General features: G+C 45.6%; 1 protein-coding gene across 8 annotated transcripts in view; it reads right to left on the bottom strand.

Moving 5' to 3' along the window:
- The window catches only part of LOC124046014 (pleckstrin homology domain-containing family G member 5-like), a 68,859-nt gene that overhangs the window by 27,103 nt on the left and 26,398 nt on the right, over positions 1-15,358 (bottom strand). Inside the window, exon 1 of one of the 8 annotated variants that reach the window (XM_046365925.1) lies at positions 8,041-8,304. The exons of 6 other annotated variants lie outside the window; for them this stretch is intronic. The gene's annotated coding sequence lies outside the window, so the exon portion shown is untranslated. Of the gene's footprint in view, positions 1-7,139; positions 7,248-8,040; positions 8,305-15,358 lie in introns of those variants that run through there. One more of the 8 variants, XM_046365924.1, reaches the window with a different exon arrangement.

Here is a 15,358-nt window from a genome sequence, read left to right as displayed (position 1 = left end):
TGGTCTTGCTCTGGCAGAGCCATCTGACGCTCCGTCGACAGGCAGGCAGGGTTGAGATTAGACCAGGGGCCCCTTCCTCATTTCCAAGACAGCCAGGCAGGGTCCTCTAACGCTCCTCCTTTCTATTCCCCGGGACCTCTAGTCTACACCCTAACGCAGACACATGTCTAGGGTTAACAGCTTGCTCTCTAGGGAGAGACCGAGAGAGACCGAGTGAATGTGAGTGTGAGAGAGACAGAGAGAGAGACAGTGAGAGACAGAAAGAGACCGAGAGAGACCGAGAGAGAGAGAGACCCTTGTTTACTGTAATAGGCACATGAAACGCTCCCCTCCAAAAGCACAATTAAGTTTAGTGTGCTTTGAAGTTTTTAGATGAAGCATGTCTCTGGTTGTTGGATGGGAGATTCAAATGCAACTTAAAAGAAAAGGCCTTTCTCCATTCATTCCAAAACATTGGTATGATGGTATATTGCTAGTTATATTAATCCATAGTTGGAATGTTTCGTTCTGTTCTCTCTCGCTGTTAAATAAAATACAAAACATTGTGCTATGTAACAACATCAGCATGTCAGGAAATCTCAAGTGTACTGCTTTCAATTTGTTTTCCTGGAAATAACAATAAACCTTTGCCCTCAGAAGTCATTTCACACACAGCCCCCTGTATCCCAACAGCTCTCCCTCAACAACCACATAACAGACGTGACATGGTGTTAATGAAATGTGGAGACAGACGTGTGTGTGTGTGTGTGTTCAGACGGGTGAAACAGGAGCAAATCAGATGCCATATTTAGACAGCGGCGGGCTCAGCAAGGTAACCAACAACTCACGCATGGGCCGGGTGTCCAGGCAGCTGCATTCCTGTCGGGACTGAAGCTGCTGAACGTATCTGCTGCCTGGGCGACCCAACACACATAAACGTGTCACCTCTCGGATGAGGAAAACTCTCCTATGACTTCTCTCCTGGACAAAAAGCCACACATTCAGTCCCAAAACCTGTCAGAGTTTTGTTATAAAGAATTGGGGGAAGGGGGGGGGGGGGCAGACTACATTTGAACATACTCAGAGGACAAGACTCAAAGGCTTTGTCACTGAAATGTTGAATTATTCAAGTTACCATTTCATCTTAGCGATTGATACTGGGTTGTGATAGTATTTCCCAACAATAGGTCACCTGAGGGTGAAGATGAGAGCACAGCACACTTGGTGGTGACTGGTACTAATGGGCCAATTACAGAGTGCACTGTGACTTTGAAGGAGGATGATGGTCAAATGACAGCTGGCTGGGGATCGGGAGCATGTGTGTGTGTGTGTGTGTGTGTGTGTGTGTGTGTGTGTGTGTGTGTGTGTGTGTGTGTGTGTGTGTGTGTGTGTCCAGACACGTGTTATCAAGTCAACGGGATTAGCAGCGGGTTTGAAGGAGGAACAATGATTGTGGCCCGAGCGACACACACAAAATGGTCGGCGTTATAAGGTTTGATCCCCCTCGTCATTAGGAAAATACTGATAAAATGCAAGGCCGCCAACAGCACTGCATCAATCACAACAGTCTCTCTCCCAGCCCCCCCCCCGGACTGACTGGCTTTAATCTGAACAGCCTGTCCTGCCAGAGCACACCTAATCCCAACATCTATGTATGTGTGTGTGTGTGCGTTTACACATTTCCTGCAATAAGGTTGATAGTTCCAGTGAACGTTGCAACGAGTGCCTGTACAATGTCATAGTGTGTAAGTGAAAGGTGGAATAGCACTCACTGGAGCAAAGTTGTCAGGATGGGATATTGGTGGAAGGAGACTGATTATTGAGAGACAATGTGAAAGAGAAATTAGGGCCATTGTGTTTAGTTTACTGCTCCACACACACACACACACACACACACACACACACACACACACACACACACACACACACACACACACACACACACACACACACGTTGTTGGTGCCCACACCCAAAGCTAATTAAATTCCCTTCCCATCTTCCATTGGGTCATCCATATACAGTCAGTCTCCAGCAGCCATCACACAGACACACAGACACACACACACACAGCCTAAATCAACACACCACTGAACAGCTATGACGAACGTTCAGTCAAGACAGATGATTGTGTTTAGCTGGGTCGAGCACAGCCCAAACAGTCATGATGACATTTGGATATGGCTACAGCCCTCTAATAAAGCCTTCCTTTCAGTAATTTACTGTGTGCCTTGTTAACACTGCAGTCAGTTGATAGTGTGCTGCAGTGTTTCAGTGAACTATTCCACAATAACATCACTCCACCCCCACACTAAAACATCTCTTCAAGGCCAGGCACTAACGTGTTAGACATCTTTGATTTGGCAACTTAAAGCAGAGTTCACCCTTTAGCGTTAGTTACCTTAAAGCTGATATACCTTCTCATCATCAGTCATTTAAATACGTAAGACGTACTGAATCACACACACACACACACACACACACACACACACACACACACACACACACACACACACACACACACACACACACACACACACACACACACAATCCCCCGGGCTTTGACCGTAAATGAGGCTCGACTGGTGTCTACCGACCTTGGATGACACGTTATCACAACACACGCAAAAGTGACACACAAATGATTGGTTTGACTCAGTCGTGTACAGTCTTGTACAAATAGTAAGACTGTGTGCACTCACACACCCTCAAACGAGACAGGCAGTAGAGACTTCAGACTCCCTCATACACTGGTGTCAGACTCACTCCCGTCTAACTAATCAAATACATTGAACAAAAATATAAACACAACATGTAAAGTGATGGTCCCATGTTTTATGAGCTGAAATACAAATTTAAATAATCCTAGAAATGTTCTATATGCACAAAAAGCTAATCTCTCAAATTTGTTTACATCCCCGTTAGTGAGCATTTCTCCTTAGCCAGGATATTCCATCCACCTGACAGGTGTGGCATATCAAGAAGCTGATTAAACAGCATGATCATTACACAGGTGCACCTTGTGCTGGGGACAATAAACTGCTCCCCATTGGGTGGACCTATGCCCTCCAAGGCCCATCCATGGCTGCAGTGCTACCCTGTTTTGTGAAATCCATAGATTAGGGCCTAATGAATTGTTTATAATTGATTTTAATTTTGCATTTAACTTATTGACAATGACGGCCTACCCCGGCCAAACCTGGACGATCTGGGCCAATTATGCGCCGCCCTATGGGACTCCCAATCACGTCCGGATGTGATGCAGCCTGGATTCGTGACGCCAGTGACACCTCTTGCACTCCTGCACTGAGATGCAGTGCCTTAGACCGCTGCGTCACTCGGGAGCCCAATTTGATTTCCTTATTATGAACTTTAACTCGGTAAAGCCACAGCAGATGTCCCAGACCTGAAAAGCTTCTCCGCTCTCTAACCCTTCCCATCCTGGTCTGGTCTGTTCTGGGACTCTGTGTTCAGACTCTTGACTCCGTCGGCATGCCTTACAACTTATCAATGAGCTGCGTGGGAGAGACTCTCTCCACACCACTTAAAAGAAAATATACAGCTTCAGCCTGGGTGGCCAGCACTCACCGTAATGCTACAGCTGTACTACTGGGACATTGTATCAATCATGGTTTTAATTCAGAATGATGGATTGGTACGCAAATGCTAAACACTAAAATACCCAGGGAGTCTGCGTTACATCAAAAAGACAGTTAAATCACTTCTTCTTAGGCCTGCCATCTAGGCCATCATTACTTTTAGTTACCATTTTCTGAGAACACATTTTCATGCCCCTCTTGGGAGTTGAGCACGCGACTGGGGGGCCCCCCCCTCGGTTCACTCTAGAGGTTGGTGTCCTAAACATCACACGCTGTAGCCTCAGTGTACACAGTGATGTAGCGGAGGATAAACGCAGGTATACGCCGCACACACACACCTATTTTTCAGTGGGTGTTGCGTATACTCACTTCTTAATCGCCAGGGTACGTGTCATAATAAATAGTGTAGTGGAGGTATACACCGTATTAATTAATAAAGGCAGATCAGAATGTTAAGCTTAAAAAAATTACGATAGACAATTTTTTTCTTCACATTTTCAATGCAGCAACGTGCACACGGCAGTAGGCCTAGAACAGCGCAAATGTTCCAAAATGCAATTTGTGGAAAATCCCACTAAATCCCACGCATATGTGAGAATGAGAAATTAAGAGAGGGGAGATCTAAGGATGAAACAACTATCATAATATGACAAGGATCACGCTTTTGGCTGGAAGACAATGAAAGAAAGTCCTTTGTGAAATAATTGCCTCCACGTTTCTATGGTGGGACTTTGGCTATAGGCTACTTTGAAGCAAGGTAGGACACGCCTCATATATGAAGTAAAAAGTCTAGGTTTCAAACAGTTAAGGAACAGAAAAATATATATAGTGATGCTAATTATAGGCCTAACAGGCGGTTAGGCCTATAACTAGCATCACTATATATATTTAGATGGGTAGATGGAAAGGCTTTCCCAAATACTTGAACAAAATGTTAACTAGCTACAAAGTAGCCCATGCCTACCTGTCAGAATGATGTCAGGTGCCTGACACTTAAATTAAAGGGTAAGTACACTTAAAAATAAAAAAATGTCAGATTTGTTTAAATACATTTTTTTTTAAAGTAGTCTCCTGATGTGGTTTAAGCATTTTAGATAATTCGGAGTGCATGTCATTAAAACGGGACATTTTGGGGCCAAATCAGAGTAACCCCACTTCTCCAGGCACCACTACACCACTGACTGTACCCGTTTAGTTCTGGCTGCTACTGGTAGGCTGGGTGGAAACAGAGAGGTGGTGGGGGGGGGGGGGTAGAGGGATAAATGAGATCAAAGGGATAGATCAGAGACCCGGGTCAGGACTGGGCCAGATCTGACCATTTCTTTTTCAATAAATAAACTTGGGTGAGTCTGTGAGAAGAGGCAGGGGAGAACAGTGCCGCCGCGCTCTCTCTTTCTTCTCCCGCCATCGGTCCGGTTCTCTAGCTGGGCTCTGAGAGAGTGCCAGGACCAGGCCGGAGCTTTTAAAGCAGGAGGTCTTACACAACGCTAGCCTGGCGTGTCTCCTTACTATTAACGCCCCCCCCCCCCCCCCCTTACTGTGGAAGGGTTTGCTTTTCTTCAAAACACATATGGAACTCTTCAAAACAGAGGCACTTGTTGTATCAGAGCGTTCAAAGCTAGGGCAGAGTGAGCGGGCATGTGTTTCTGGGACGCATGGGATGATTCATGTATAAAGGCTTGTACTGTAAGGAGACTTGTTTTCGATCTGTAATGAGGAGATGATTGGCAGAGTGAAACATCCAAGCCCACACCTGAGGCTGAGTGACTGGTGTCTGGTTGACAGGATACATTGTTTTTTGTATTTGTATTTATTGCCAAGGCAGCAGCTACTGTTCCTGGGGTCCAAACAGGATTAAAACAACCACATCTCTACAAAACGTCACAGCCTACATCATAAACAAAAACATTACATCGCTTCTCCATCACTACAAAGCTACAATATTACAATGTGTGTGTGCGCACGTCTCTTCACAGGCCCCGTTGTACCGTGAGGTGTTATATCTTTTAAAAAATATTTGTAAATGTTTCAGATTTTACTTCGCTTGTGGTACTTGATGTATATACAGTATATATGATAAAGGATATGATGTCATTCAGGCCAATGCCACAGGTATTAGTGAAGTAGATTAGGTCATTTCTCTAGTGTTGTACTAAAATGCTTGCAGCTTTTCAGTTTAAATTCAGTCAAATAATGTTGATGTTCAACCGGATGCACTCTCACGTCACCCCGCTCCTCCACTCTCTCCACTGGCTTCCAGTTGAAGCTCGCATCCGCTACAAGACCATGGTGCTTGCCTACGGAGCTGTGAGGGGAACGGCACCTCAGTACCTCCAGGCTCTGATCAGGCCCTACACCCAAACAAGGGCACTGCGTTCATCCACATCTGGCCTGCTCGCCTCCCTACCACTGAGGAAGTACAGCTCCCGCTCAGCCCAGTCAAAACTGTTCGCTGCTCTGGCCCCCCAATGGTGGAACAAACTCCCTCACGACGCCAGGACAGCGGAGTCAATCACCACCTTCCGGAGACACCTGAAACCCCACCTCTTTAAGGAATACCTAGGATAGGATAAAGTAATCCTTCTCACCCCCCCTTAATAGATTTAGATGCACTATTGTAAAGTGGCTGTTCCACTGGATGTCATAAGGTGAATGCACCAATTTGTAAGTCGCTCTGGATAAGGGCGTCTGCTAAATGACTTAAATGTAATGTAAATGTAATTTTTCCCAGGCTGGGTTGAACACTCCCAACCAAACAGGCCTGAAATCTGATCCCATCCGTGGGAAAGTCATTAGTCAAACTAACTTGTCATCTGTTGAAATGTATTTTAAAAAGGAGTTGTCAGGCAGACTGGGGGGGGGAACCACATGGAGTGTGGTAATGATGACAAACCTATGACACATCTCCTACTGTAAGTCTTAGGAGAGGACTGACTTTTCCAGATGTACACACCGTAGAGAGTACGCTAGGGAAACAGGTCCGGACTAGAGAGGGAACCTGACATCAGTTCAGAATATAGCAGTCTCCAACACAAACCACATGATTACGCAGTGGCAAAAAAAAACAGAAAATAAAAGAAACAGCTCGTCGTCAATAGTCAACGGTCCATTTGATTAGCTGTGTTTGGTCAGTGGATGTACAGTAGAGTTTGGGAATTGTCTGTTCTAGGACAGAGATAAACTGAAGGACATCCATCTCACAGAACTTTACAGGAAATAGCCTCTCTTTTTTATAAAGGAAACATTCCACCAAAAGTGTGTTTCAACATGTAGCATGATTTCACACCCACACCTTGAGAAATAGGCTCGTACTTCACCTAGGAAGAGACTCAGACCACCCTGAACGGTGAAGCCAAGCCTTTTGTCCTATACCCATTTGATATACCATATATACGCAGAGGCATTCAAAAAAATTGTTTTAACCAATCATAAAACTGCAGATTTGCTGTTGGCCTCAGACACTGAACTGTCAACGAAGGCAAAACGAGAGACAACTTTTTCCTTACACACAAACATCGAGAGTTATTGGGGTGGCCACATGAGAAAACTGAAGACCCACTCACCGGCAGCTGGTCTGTCTCCGCTCTAACGCAGTCAAGTGCACTGAGACGGAGCGAGTGTTTTCTCAGGCTGCAACTGCTGGACTGTGATGCAACCAGGCTTCCTATCCATAGCTTCAGGGAAGGAAAAGAGACCGATAGGCAGGAAGGCGATGTGCACGACCCCCCCCCAAAAAAAGAGGAAGTGCGTGAAATAGAAAATAATTTTGGGAACTGCTGGAAACTCCTAGAGACAAATTGCTGATTTGGACACAGGCAGTTCCAATTTCGACTTGGAAATGAATAGTTGGTAAGCCACTTTAAATTTGGTATGAAGAAAATGGAGGAGGGGGGGGCACTGGCTGGGCTGGCGTGTGCTGTTGAGGATCTTGGGTTGTTGATATAAGAAGCAGATGTAGAATATGCTGACGTCTGACAAAAAAACAAAAAAAAAAGAGACTTAAAAAAAGGCCCCCAAACGTTGCAATTGATGTCTGTGTGTACGCCACCATCACTAGCAGGCAGGAACAGTGTAGATGGGAGAACATGGGGGCTGACTGAAAAGGCTCCAGGAAGTTTGTAGGTGACCTATGCTCCCCGAGGAACAAAAGGGTTTTAAAAGTCAAGACATAAAGAGAATGGTGCATTGCACTAGCATTCTCACTGAGGAACAACATATCACTCAGCTTCACCCTGGCTGTGCATCTACTCAGTTCAGGCATGATATCCCTTTGCCAGACCATTCTCCCACCTGTCCCTATAGATTACACCCAGCTGTGAACCAAAATGTAAGATCAACCCTAAACCCACACAACCCTAGGCAGACAATAACACACACATGCTGGGTTCCTTTCACCGAACCTCCGTACTAATGCACGCAGCGGGAGAGGTTGTGAGAGGGGTAAGGATGTTCTCGATCACTCACCTCCAGTTTGAAGGGGGAAAAAAACAGCTGGGAAAAAGGGTTCCCCCGAAAATAATCTCTCAGTTTCGATGGGTAAGTGACAAAATACTTCCAAGGTCACAACTGTCGGTAGCAGGCAGACCAGAAGTTAAAATCCCACCCTCGATGGAAGCTTCTCTCTAATCTTGTTCATCCGTCAGTAAGGGAGCGTGAGAGAAAGTGTTTTAAAGTCCCTAGAGCTCTATGAGCAGGAAGAGCTCCAAGGTAGTAGAACACCACAGGACAACCTGACAGACGAGACTAGATTGAGCATGAACATGTGAGCTGTCTCTGTGTTTGCGATACCCCGCCCCCATCTACACCATCAACCTCTCCCTCCACTCAAAGACCTACCAGCATACACACATCCTGGACTGACTCACTGACTTGTTTCGAAACCAGTCCTTATTCTAAACATCTCATGTGTCGCCCCCCCCCCTCCGTCTTCACAGTAGTTGAATGACTAAAACTGGATTTACCCACAATTTATATGCTTCTCCCTAATCATGGGCATCTTGCTCCGTATTCACCTCTCCCTCCCATTTGTCCCTGTGTTTGACCCCTGACCCCTCAGTGGCACAAGGTCAGAGAGTAGTACGCAGGACGGTGTATTTGTGCTTTAAAAAGAGCTGACAGGAAAAAGAGGCGGCGTTTTAGTGGTTCTTTCCTACATAGTAAAACAAGTTGTCAATGGGAGGGAACAGTGTAAGAAGCAGTGCTAGAGAACAGCACTTGCTTACGTCTTTCAATATCAGATTAAAATAAGTCACTTGCGTATATGATTTCAATGTTGATGACATGATATTGGAATATTCTAATCCTATGGGCACGGAAGTTGACCTCAATATTGTTGAAACTTCTGGTGGCTGAAATATCAAAATGACTGTCTCTCTCATGACCCCATGTCTTCGCACAGTCTACTGTGCTAACCTGTCCACAAACATGGGCCAGTACACTGCTCTCTGTTCTTTTGTCATTCAACCTAAGCCTAGAGGAGTCTACAATTAGCCAACTCTGAAAAAAAGATTCAGGGGTCCCATGGCTGCAGGGGAGGCTGGAGAGACTTCCTGGAGGCACAGCCTGGGGAGGAGAGAGGTCAGTTCTGTCCGGGATGGGAAGCCCAAACTAATCTCTCCTCTTCAAAACAAGTCAACATACGGGTCCCCCTGCCCAACCCACCACCCGCCGTTGCCAACCTCAATTACAGCAGTCTGTGTTTAAAAGATGGGGCGGCAGCCACGCAATTACCCTGAAGGATTAGTCTGTGGTGGCAGTGTCATTGTTGGGGAGGAGAAGGGGAATGTATTCTGTGTAAAGAGGTGACCCTCCCTTGCTGCCGGACCTTGGCATTACTCCCCCCCCGGACCGATAAGTCCAGATATTCTTTCACAAGGTGTGTTCAGGAGACAAAGAGATAAAACAGAGAGGAAGATAAGTGTGTAGAGCGTAAAGAGCGGGCGAGAAGGGTAATAAAAAAAATGATACATGTAGCCTAATTATTTCACCATAAATTCTGTTGGAAATTCCAGGGGCTGGAGTCTGGTTTGGGAGTTCATTTGACTGATTTACAAAAAAAAAGTTGCCTACTATTACTCGGCGTATCCGCGATAATAACATGTTTTGGATTTTGGGGAGATTTTCTCGAGAACACGGGTCCTTTTTCCTAATTGAAGGCTCAGACAAGACCGTCATTCTTAAACCGTTAATTAGTTTCAACCATCCTGCTGACTCCCTCCCTCAGAAATTAGCCCTAACCAGTAATTACACATGAAGGCTTTAGTTTGGTTTGCCATGAAGAAGAGCAGAGCTTCACGTGTGAGGAGGGATTTGAATGTTATGTCGTTTCAACCCACCATCTACGCCACGGCGAGCCTCGTTATAGAAGACTTTGAAAAACCAGCCAGTTACATTGGTCGTCCCCGACTCCCTGTCGTCCCAAGGCCATTTCCATTGGAGTGTCGGTTGGTCGTTGGTGTTGCCCAGTCAGATGCCCTCTTCCTGTTATTCCACTGCCTGCTTCCAGTTAAAAGAGGTTCACATGGCTTGGGGTTGGCGTCACCATCTCATGGGTACCTCCTGTCTCTGAATACCTTCCTGATAAGACAATCAACAGATCGGCTCACGTGTCTCTCACACACACACACACACACACACACACACACACACACTTGTGTCAAATCCTTAGGTCTAATTTCCATACATACAGGGTAATCCCCTTTCCTTTCCGCATTTCAATGACATGTGTGACATTGTTTTGCTGTGAAATTGGTCGTGTTTTTTTGATGCAAGCCTACTACCCAGCAAGGTAAGTATCTCCACGGAGAGCACTATTTAATCTGATGACTGCCTTCATTTGCATCATTCATTGTCTCGCCAATCACGATTGAAAAATGAATGACCCAAGACTGATGGGGTCACTACTAAACTCATTTCAAGGAAACCCAAGTAAAAAAACACAACGGCGATCAAATCTGCCACCGTCATTCAGAACGATTAACCATCGGAAGACCGCCTAAGCGATTTGCGTACGTGAGAACTTCGGAAACAACCCCTTGTTTGAACGTCAAGGGAATGGTAGAAAAATACAGTATGGGAAGAAAGAGGTCGATTGGCTAATAGACGATGATGGCGGTGCGTTGGGAGTTCTGTGGAGTCAAAAGCTTGTTGAAGCTTGCATGAGGCCAACTGTGACTCTAGGTATAGGTCTGTACGTCACCCACGGCTTCCTGCTTGGCTATAGCCACCAGCAGAGACTGTGTCTTTACCCAATCACCCTCTGTGTGTGTGTGTGTGTGTGTGTGTGTGTGTGTGTGTGTGTGTGTGTGTGTGTGTGTGTGTGTGTGTGTGTGTGTGTGTGTGTGTGTGTGTGTGTGTGTGTGTGTGTGTGTGTGTGTGTAGACGTCACGTACGATTACCGGAAGTGGAATATTACATACTACCTGGAGTAGAACATCCACTGGAGTGGAAAATTTGATCGTTAACGTATTTCAAATGTGCTCTGTGTGTCATTGAGATTACACAGTAGGCCTGTGCTTTATGGGGTGAAATCACTTTCCAGATCGCAAATGCTTTCATGTCCTCGGCCAATTCAACCACGCGATCGCAGAAGTGAGATGTAGCCTATGCCGTAGAAATACTTCAATTCTGTTCTATAAAAAGGTACGTTTCCATAAATCATGTCCAGAGAAAAAAATAAAATGCTTGAAATGAATATAAAACACTATCATAAGCATTATTGGTTTCTGTGTGAAGAAGGAGTTCCAGTCTTTAACAGGCATATCAAAAAACACTGCTCTTAACTTCCACTATGTACTTCACATTGAAAACCCATTAGTCTACTTTTCCCTGAGCAATCCCAATGCCCAAATCCTGCTTAGTAGTCTAACATCACAGTACCACCACAGCAGAAATCCCACCCATGCCAGCCGGAGTGGTTCTGGCTCCGTCCCAAATAAAATTGGATTTGATTTGAAATGGCACCCTATTCCCTATGTGTAGTGCGCCACTTTGGAACAGACTCCTATGGGCCCTAGTCAAACGTAGCACTACATAGGAAATAGGGTGCCATTAGTGACAAAAGCCTTTGACTTCTCATACAGGGAAAACTTTCCTTACACAAAAAATGAGGTAATCCTTCCTTCCTTTTCCTGCTAAGAAACCCCAATCGGAGACTCTGTGCTCGCTTATTTCTCCTTACGACTCATAACGGGTCTACTTAAGCTATATTTATTTTGCCGCTTGTTATATAAAAGGCAATACAAGTTGTGAGGAATATTTGGATGACAATCAAGCATGAGTTATGTACATATTTTCCTGCTTCAAGCAATATTAAATCACTTACTGGATGGTCGAAGTATGTGTCTTCACAAATCAACAGCCAAAGACAACCAGGACACAGGGCTCTGAGCACGTAGAATATGGGTCTACTTTCAATGCAAATTCAAAGGTATATACGCACACGTGCACACGCACACACGCGCACGCACACACACAAACACACATGCACACAAACACACACACACACACACAAACACACACAAAGGCTCTCTCTCCCACGAGCGCGCGCACACAGACAGAGAGACAGCTAGATCATTTTACCTCGAATTATTGACAGTATATCTATAAATCATGCTCCAGTGTTGGCCGCCCTCATGCCTAAGACCTTTTCAAAACAGACTGTTCCTCATTAGACCAGGACAAAAAAAGAGGGGGGAGGAAAGGGAGAACGAGCCGTATGAAAATTAAAAGGATGTGCACAGCTGCTTTAAATAGTCCTCTGATCTGTCCGTGCCAAGAGGCAGCTAGAGCCAGACTCATGCCGGAGGAGAGCCAAGCAGGGAAGGGAAGCATCATTAGGTAACTCGGTAAGGAATTCAGGCTTACCACTGTACCTCAATACCTGGGTTTCAGTCACCCTATAGATGATTGTTGAATAGCTGACGGCGTGACGTTGTGTGTTGTTTTTGCATTTGTTCAGACAATTATTTCACCACGCTGGAAGTTCAAGGGACTGTTTCGTTCGTGACTCGCTTTAAAAGGGTGGATAATATTACTTCCAAATAGTGTCACTACTTCCAAAAAAACAACAGAGAGATATTAGTCATCAAATGAATATATAAGGGGCAGGAATAAAAAGGTCAAAACCATCCAAGTGAAACCAATGAAACCAAAGAGAGAAATAGAAGTCAGTCAGCTGGTTGAAACTTCTCCCCTTCCATCCATCCACCCTTCCATTCCGTCACCTTCCCTGCAGCTGTTTGTACTAGGAGGGGCGCGTTGCCGTGAGAACCCACACCTTTCGGGGCCTGTCTGGTCCTGTCCCGTTCCCGTAGAGACAGGGGGGGGGGGTGTAATTAACTGTATATGTGGGAGACCTGTTACAGAGCGAGCTCAGACTGGCCTCTTCTCCTTCCTGTGCCAAGAATGCTGCCACTAAATCAGTCAGGTGCACAAGTCAGGGTATTCTTGTGCCCAAGCACCTGCCCCTTTGCCATCCCACCCAGTTCCCTTTTGGGTGGTATAATGTGTGTTCTTTTTTTTTTGTAAACAGTTTTTGTTGTTGTTGTTCTGAGCCCACTGCCCCCAAGTCGTCGTGACTTCGTCAAGTTCGACACCCCCCACCCCGACCCCTGATCTGCCCTATATGGAGCTCATGTGCGACGCTTGTGCCTTTCTCCCAGTCTGTCCTGCATGGAGTTTGGCACACCCGCCCGGGATTCAAAAATACATGGCTTCACCGGTCGAGTGTGTAGCCATCTACCTAGTTTAAATATCAACAGTGCTGCCACAGAAGCGTAACACTTGGTTAGCATCATCGTTAACATTCAGTCTGGTTGGCTGATCACCAGTTCCTTTTAGAACCATAGCCGCGGGAAGGGTCCTGGAGGGGCTGCAGCACCCCTGACAAATGTAAATACATTTGCCAAATAAATATAAATTACTGCTGTCTGGTTAGAAATACATGAAATAATTCAGAATAGCCTTCTACACCACAACTAGGCCTATAATTTAGCCACAAAAGACCAATAGCTGCAGATTGTGTGTAGCCCAATAACAAGGCATAAGCCTGAAGTCGGGAACAAGCAGCACATCTGAAGGTTAACAGCATGCAGCTAAGAGAGGCCTTTCATTTCAAATCCAATCGCAGGAAAACAGGTTGGAATCTATCTGCTGTAAGCTACCAAAATATTTGATCAACTTCCAAATATGCCTATTGGGCGAACATTGTTTTACAGAGTAAGGTATTGCAATGACCTGACTAGATCACAAAAGGAACAACTGTCCAGATAGAGAATTGAGTTTACGAATTGACGGTTTATTAACCCAACTTCACACAGGCTACCGTTTGGCCGTAGCCCACGCCAAATAAATGAAGGATACCCTATAAAAACAACCGTGACCTTCTCTTGTGAAGGCCAGACGTAAGAGAGAGTACAATGGCTAAACCTGGTCTTAACTTCCAGTGCTCCATCCCCCTGCCCAACCCCCTTCCACGCCACTCCGCCAACCGCCAGGATGCCCGACATCAGAACATTCCAGGCATTCCAGTGATTGGCAGAGAGCAGGTTGATTGGCATGGCGGACCCCGCGAACACTGGGTACTGGTACGTACAACACAAACAACTAACAGCATAACACATAACGCACAGCTGTCTGTGTGGGTCGCTACAGTGTGTTTTTGGCACAAACATGTCGGCCATTGCTGGCGAGTGAGCTGCGCATCATTGCGTGAGTCAGTGAAACCGGAAAGGGGGAGGCTATACGGACACTCCACATGTCCAAATTGATGACATATAAACGGATTTGGTTCAGTCAGTGATCCTGATGAGCCCTTCCCAGCTAGCTAGTTTAAGCTTGTGGGCTGTTATTGGCTACACGCAAGTGGGAGAGAAGGACACTGTTCCCGATATTGTAGTGTTGCCGGATTGCAGCGCAAACTCTCCCCATTGAGCAGTAGACTATCTTGGATAATGCCTACTACCAATTTGACAAGTTATTTCTTGTGTAGGCTGTTATCCTATTCAAAATAAAATCACGTCTCCCGTTGGCAAGCACCTTGATACAACATTCATTGGCAAAGGTTTGTCGCTAGGTTAGTTAATTGGCATGTCACGGTGACATCCAGAGGGTGATCGATACTACAAGTTATTTCTCCCTGGCCCATCAAAATAAACATCACTTTCTTTTACAAGTTTTAACTAGCGCCATGCTGCTGTTGTTGCCAGCTAGCCAGCTATCAGGACAACTGACTGAACCGAATCCATTCGTCTCCACACTGTTGACTAGTCGTGTGTGCCACAGAAAGTTTATGACTCTAGTGACAAAATTAAGGAATTTAGAAGGGGGGGGGGATTTTGGCAGGCAAGAAAATGGCCCCCCTTCTAATTTCCTTAAATTTTGTGGCCAGAGTCAAATACTTTCTGTGACACACTACTAGTCAACATGAGCTACCAAAATGATTCTGAAGTGTGCCAGGCCTTGCAGTCCCAAGATGGAAGGGGGAGCTTTGGACAGGCAATAAAATGCGCCCCCCCCCCGCAATAAACATTTCAGAACAACTACTAGTCGAATAAGACATGGGGGAGATAAAGAATTTTGGTTTATTTATAGACTAATACACTTTTCAAATAGCCAAACCGAAAGCTGCAGACAATACTAGTGAAATCGCAACTAGCAAGCAAGTCGCAGCAATGAAGAATTGAGTGTGTGCGCGTTCACGAGGGAGGGGGGAGGGGATTCTTGCAGGGGGAGATTTTCGGCACAATAACGGCACAAATGACAAATTAAGCACTGAATAGGT

This window comes from Oncorhynchus gorbuscha, linkage group LG10 (assembly GCF_021184085.1).
Source record: "Oncorhynchus gorbuscha isolate QuinsamMale2020 ecotype Even-year linkage group LG10, OgorEven_v1.0, whole genome shotgun sequence".
Classification (NCBI taxonomy): domain Eukaryota; kingdom Metazoa; phylum Chordata; class Actinopteri; order Salmoniformes; family Salmonidae; genus Oncorhynchus; species Oncorhynchus gorbuscha.
Note: the sequence above shows the minus strand (reverse complement) of the source record. Positions and strands in the feature narration are given on the sequence as shown.